The following is a 7,482-nucleotide window of genomic DNA, read 5'->3' on the forward strand; positions in this document are numbered from 1 at the left end:
TATTACAGAAGCACTTAGTGTCGGGTTTGGGTTCAACCTTGGGTTTCTTCACTAGAGCAGCAACTGATTTGCCGTTTCATGAAGTATCCCTTCTTGCCCTTGCCCTCTTTGAAACTAGTGGTTTCACTAACCATCAACAATTGATGCTCCTTCTTGATTTCTACTTTCGCGGTGTCAAACATCGCGAATAGCTCAAGGATCATCATATCTATCCCTGATATGTTATAGTTCATCACGAAGCTCTAGTAGCTTGGTGGCAATGACTTTGGAGAAACATCACTATCTCATCTGGAAGATTAACTCCCACTCGATTCAAGTGATTGTAGTACCCAGACAATCTGAGCACATGCTCAATGATTGAGCTTTTCTCCCTTAGTTTGTAGTCTAAGAAACTCGTCAGAGGTCTTATACCTCTTGACGTGGGCATGAGCCCGAAATCCCAATTTCAGCCCTTGGAACATCTCACATGTTCTGCGACGTTTCAGAAAACGTCTTCGGCGCCTCAATTCTAAACCATTTAACATTACTGAACTATCACGTAGTCATCAAAACGTGTATGTTAGATGTTCGCAACATCCACAGACGACGTTCGAGGTTCAGCACACCGTGCGGTGCATTAAGGACATAAGCCTTCTGCGCAGCAATAAGGACAATCCTCAGTTTACGGACCCAGTCCGCATAATTGCTACTATCAACTTTCAACTAAATTTTCTCTAGGAACATATCTAAAATAGTAGAACCAAAGTGCAAGCTACAATATAATTTGCAAAGACCTTTTGACTATGTTGATGATAATTAGTTCATCTAATGAACTCCCACTCAGATAGACATCCCTCTAGTCATCTAAGTGATACATGATCCGAGTCAACTAGGCCGTGTTCGATCATCACGTGAGACGGACTAGTCATCATCGGTGAACATCTTCATGTTGATCGTATCTACTATCCGACTCATGTTCGACCTTTCGGTCTCTTGTGTTCCGAGGCCATGTCTGTACATGCTAGGCTCGTCAAGTCAACCTAAGTATTTTTCATGTGTAAATCTAGCTTACACACGTTGTATGTGAACTTTAGAATCTATCACACCCGATCATCACGTAGTGCTTCAAAACAACGAACTTTCGCAATGGTGCATAGTTAGGGGGAACACTTTCTTGAAATTTTAGTGAGGGATCATCTTATTTATGCTACCCTCGTTCTAAGCAAATAAGATGTAAACACATGATAAACATCTCATGCAATCAAATAGTGACATGATATGGCCAATATCATTTTCCTCCTTTTGATCTCCATCTTCGGGGCGCCATGATCATCATCGTCACCGGCATGACACCATGATCTCCATCATCATGATCTCCATCACCCGTGTCTCCATGAAGTTGTCTCGCCAACTATTACTTCTATTACTATGGCTAATGGTTTAGCAATAAAGTAAAGTAATTACATGGTGTTATTCAATGACACGCAGGTCATATAATAAATTAAGACAACTCCTATGGCTCCTGCCGGTTGTCATACTCAACGACATGCAAGTCGTGATTCCATTACAGGAACATGATCAATCTCATACATCACATATATTTCATTCATCACATCCTTTTGGCCATATCACATCACGCAACATATGCTGCAAAAACAAGTTAGACATCCTCTAATTGTTGTTGCAAATTTTTATGTGGCTGCTATAGGTTTCTAGCAAGAACGTTTCTTACCTACGCCAAAACCACAACGTGATATGCCAATTGCTATTTACCCTTCATAAGGACCCTTTTCATCAAATCCGATCTGATTAAAAGGGGAGAGACTCGCACCTGCTAGCCACCTTATGCAACAAGTGCATGTCAGTCGGTGGAACTTGTCTCACGTAAGTGTACGTGTAAGGTCGGTCCGGGCCGCTTCATCCCACAATACTGTTGAAACAAGATAGGACTAGTAATGGTAAGCATATTGAACAAAATTAACGCCCACAACAACTTGTGTTCTACTCGTGCATAGAAACTACGCAATAGACCTAGCTCATGATGCCACTGTTGGGGAACGTAGCAGAAATTCAAAATTTTCTATGCATCACCAAGATCAATCTATGGAGATGCTAGCAGCAAGAGAGAGAGGGAGTGCATCTTCATACCCTTCAAGATCGCTAAGTGATACGTCTCCGTCGAATCTACTTTTCCAAACACTTTTGCCCTTGTTTTGGACTCTAACTTGTGTGATTTGAATGGAACTAACCCAGACTGACGCTGTTTTCAGCAGAATTGCCATGGTGTTGTTTTTGTGCAGAAAATAAAAGTTCTCGGAACGACCTGAAACTCCACGGAATGTCTTAGGATAATTAATAAAAAATCCTCGCCAAAGATGAAGATCAGGGGGCCCACACCCTGTCCACGAGAGCGGGGGGCGCGCCCCCTACCTCGTGGGCCCCCTGGTGGCCCTCCGACGCCAACTCCAACTCCATATATTGGCCTTCGGGGAGAAAAAAATCAGAGAGAAGAAATCATCACTGAGGGAGTCCCGGATTAGGGGGTGTCCGGATAGCCGAACTATCACCGTTGGCCGGACTCCTGGACTATGAAGATACAAGATCGAAGACTTCGCCACGTGTCCGGATGGGACTTTCCGTGGCGTGGAAGGCAAGCTTGGCGATACGGATATGTAGATCTCCTACCATTGTAACCGACTCTGTGTAACCCTAACCCTATCCGGTGTCTATATAAACCGGTGGGTTTTAGTCCATAGGACGAACAACAATCATACCATAGGCTAGCTTCTAGGGTTTAGCCTCTCCGATCTCGTGGTAGATCTACTCTTGTACTACCCATATCATCAATATTAATCAAACAGGAGTAGGGTTTTACCTCCACCGAGAGGTCCCGAACCTGGGTAAAAACATCGTGTCCCTTGTCTCCTGTTACCATCCGCCTAGGCGCACAGTTCGGGACCCCCTACCCGAGATCCGCCGGTTTTGACACCGACATTGGTGCTTTCATTGAGAGTTCCTCTGTGCCGTCACTGTCAGGAAGGATGCCTCATCCCGTCTTTAAAGACGACATTATCGCCAAAGGAGCCTTGGCCGCTGGCCAGACTCTGCGGCTAGGTGGTTTCCTTATGACCACCAGTTCGGCCGTCGCGCCGACGATGACTTCTCGGGTCATCGAAACCAATCTTCGTGTTAACTCGGAACTTGCCAAGCAGCTAGATCCGAACGAGCTCTCCTCCGTGAACGAGCTCTTGGATCGCATCGCCGCCCTGGGAGTCGCCACTGACTACAATCAGATCGAGCCTAAAACCGATCTGAGAGAGATTAACTCTCCCCAGGCTACCCACCATGTTGCTGTGGTAGAGGAACAATGCGGCGACTCTTCTTCTATCTTAAGGACTAGCTACGTCCGGATTCTCGACCCCTCCATGCCGGATTCCCGCGGAGGGACGGACGACGATCAAATCCTGAACTTAAAGTCAGGCGGCGGGTTGGATTCAGTGGATAACATCCAAAAACCCAAACTTCCGAGTTCGGAAACTTCTCGGCCCCTGAGTCTTAGATTAGATGGGGTTCCGGATTTAGTTCCACCCGCGCACCCAAACATTAGCGATCTATCCCGAATTAGGCAAGAGCCCACTGAAACAGTACATCGTTACTGGGCCAGATTCCTCCTGGTTATGGACAGGATAAAGGACTACCGAGAGGAGGACGCAATCTCACTTTTCTGCAATAATTGCACGGACGAAGGAATCCTAAATGCCATAAGTCGTCGTGAAATTACACGCTTTGCCGACTTGGTAACCATAGTACAAAAGTACTGTGCGATGGAGAGTGCTTGGAAAACCGAAAGTAAATTTTGGGATAATCCGGCCCCGAACACAGCCCTAGTCCGAAATAAAAGGGTGCATTATCACCAACCACCTGGGTTAAATACCAAAAAACAAAGACCCCCTAAAGGGCATGGAACCATACTGGAGGGATGGCTCAACGGACCCTGCAAAATTCATAAAACAGAGGACGCCACTCCAACTCATAGCCTTCGAGCATGTTGGATACTACGGCAGGTGGCCAAAAGTGGCGAAGAGCTTCTAGATTCAGCGTCCCACCCCAATAATACCAGTACGGTATTAACAGTCTTCGAGACTTTCGCATCAAATAACATGCGGAAGCGAACACCCCGCAACCTTGCCGAAGTCTACCAAGTAGCGACAATAAATCCATGGAGTGACACGGCTATTACCTTTAATGCCAGTGACGAACCCAAATTCCGAACAGCCCGAGCACCAGCCGCACTGGTCCTGAGTCCAATTGTGGACGGCTTTCGCCTTACTAAGGTACTCATGGATGGCGGCAGCGGATTAAACCTCATCTATGAGGAAACCCTCCGAAAAATGGAAATAGACTGGAACCGCATTGAGCGAAGCAGCACAACCTTCAGAGGAATAATCCCTAGCCGGGAAGCATGGTGCACAGGAAAAATCACATTGGATGTAGTGTTCGGCTCACCGGACAATTACAGGTCCGAGGAGGTCACATTTCAAGTGGCCCCTTTCAGCAGCGGATATCACGCTATTTTAGGGCGGGAGGCATTCACAATCTTTCAAGCTATACCCCATTATGGGTACATGAAGCTTAAAATGCCCGGACCTAACGGAATCATCACTCTCGCTAGTGATCCAAACATAGCACTCCGCGCCGAAAACAAGACAGCCGCACTAGCCCTCGAGGCACTATCCGAAGCCCTAGCGGCCGAGGAACTAACTGCGATGCGCTCCACGATGAATAGAGACGATGTGATACTTGATAAAAGATCCAAGTCCACCTCTTTTAAACCAGCGGATGAAATAGTCAAATTCCAAGTCCACCCAACGGACCCTGCAAAGACGGCCTCCATTGGGGCACAGTTAAACCCTGATGTAGACGCCGCACTACGAGAATTTCTACGAGAAAACTGGGACATTTTTCCTGGCACCCTTCAGACATGCCAGGAATCCCACGTCGGCTGGCCGAGCACAGCCTAAATATCCTAAAAGGATTTAAGCCAGTCAAGCAAGCTCTTCGGCGTTTTTCCGAACAAAAGAGACAGGCCATGGGAGAGGAGCTAGCCAAACTTCTGGAAGCCGGATTCATCAGAGATATAAAACATCCGGACTGGCTAGCAAATCTGGTGATGGTACCAAAGAAGGACAAATCCTGCCGCCTATGTGTCGATTTCAAAGACCTTAATAAGGCTTGCCCAAAGGATCCCTTCCCCCTCCCTCGCATTGATCAAATTATCGACGCCACAGCAGGACACGATTCATTGTGTTTCCTCGACGCATACTCCGGCTACCACCAAATTAAGATGGCCGAGCCAGACCAGGCCACAATGGCATTCATCACTCCATACGGCCCATTATGCTTCAACACAATGCCCTTCGGGCTCAAAAACGCCGGCGCGACATATCAGCGCATGATTCAGACATGTCTGGCAAACCAGATCAGCAAAACAGTGGAGGCATATGTAGATGACGTGGTCGTCAAATCCAAGCATGTCGAAACTCTAGTAGACGACTTGAGGCTCACATTCGACAATCTCCGAAAGTACGACATTAAGCTCAATCCGGAAAAATGCGTCTTCGGCGTTCCAGCCGGAAAGTTCTTGGGCTTCATTGTGTCCGGTAGAGGAATTGAAGCAAACCCAGCCAAGATCCGAGCTCTGTCGCAATTGGATATTCCAAAAGACCTCAAACAAATACAAAAATTGACTGGATGCATAGCGGCTCTAAGCTGCTTTATTTCCCGTTTGGGAGAAAAGGCGTTACCCCTTTACCGCCTCCTCCGGCGCACTGAACACTTCGAGTGGACGGATGCCGCCATGGCCGGACTCGAAGAAATAAAAGCCATATTGGCAACAAATCCGGTCCTGGCCGCGCCCAACATGGGCGAACCAATGCTATTATATATCGCCGCAACACATCAAGTTGTTAGCGCGGTGCTCGTCGTCGAACGAGAAACGGACGGACATAGGTTCCCTCTTCAAAAACCAGTTTATTACGTGTCCACTGTCCTAACTCCATGCAAGTCCCGGTACCCACATTATCAGAAGATAGCATACGCGGTGTTCATGGCATCCCAGAAGCTGCGACACTACTTTCAAGAGTGTTCGATTACAGTAGCCTCCGAAGTACCTCTTAACGACATTATAAACAACCGTGATGCGATAGGCCGGATTGCCAAATGGGCCATCCAGCTCCTCCCATTCGACATAACCTATAAGCCACGACGAGCTATTAAGTCACAAGTGTTGGCCGATTTCATTGCCGAATGGACCGAAGACGAATTCCCTAAAGAGTACGGCACATATTCCAATTGGATCATGCACTTCGACGGCTCCAAAATGTTGGCCGGCCTGGGGGCTGGCGTCGTCCTGACGTCCCCAACCGGGGACACAGTCCAATACGTCCTTCAGATAATGTACACGGACTCCAACAACGCAGCCGAATACGAGGCCCTTCTGCACGGCCTCCGGATGGCAGTCTCCATGGGCATTAAACGCCTAGAGGTGCGCGGGGATTCAAACCTCGCGATATCTCAAATAAACGGAGACTTTGACGCCAAAGATCCAAAAATGGCAGCATACCGCAACGCGGTTCTAAAAATGTCAGCATGGTTCGAAGGGCTCGAATTTCATCATATAGCCTGGGATAACAATCAGGCGGTGGACGTATTGGCACGCATCGGCGCAAAACGCGATACCGTCCCACCCAACATCTTCCTGGAATGGCTGTTCAAGCCATCCGTACTATGGGAAGGGGAGTCCGGAGATAACAATCCGGACCCAACCGCACTGCCTGACACCGAACACTCTGACACAATCGGAGGCTCTGCCAACGAGATAACACCCTCCGCCCACGAAATAATGGCAGTTATTGCCCCGTGGACGGAGCCCTACCTAGCCTACCTACCTTGGCAGGAACTCCCCGAAGACCAAAATGAGGCTCGCTGCATAGTGCGGCGATCCAAAGCCTATAAAGTCCATGTGGGAGAGCTTTATAAGAAAAGCACAACAGGAGTCCTTCAAAGGTGTATCTCCGAAGATGAAGGGCGAAACCTCCTGGCTGAAATTCATGCCGAACTGGGTGGGCACCACGCCGCAGCCCGGGCCCTTGTAGGCAAGGCCTTCCGTATAGGATTTTATTGGCCGACGGCCCGAGCAGATGCGCAGGATTTAGTCGAACGATGCGTCGGATGCCAGCTTTTTGCTAACCAAAGCCACATGCCACCCACCGCCCTCAAAACTATACCCATCACCTGGCCGTTCGCGGTCTGGGGGCTTGACATGGTTGGACCCCTTAAGGGAGGAACCCACAAGCAAAAATACCTATTGGTCATGGTGGATAAATTCACCAAATGGATAGAGGCCAAGCCTGTTAAAACGGCCGAATCCGGACCGGTGATAGACTTCATATCAGGGGTAGTGCACCGTTATGGTGTCCCCCATAGTATCATCACTGATAACGG

This window comes from Triticum aestivum, chromosome 4B, assembly GCF_018294505.1.
Source record: "Triticum aestivum cultivar Chinese Spring chromosome 4B, IWGSC CS RefSeq v2.1, whole genome shotgun sequence".
NCBI classification, from domain to species: domain Eukaryota; kingdom Viridiplantae; phylum Streptophyta; class Magnoliopsida; order Poales; family Poaceae; genus Triticum; species Triticum aestivum.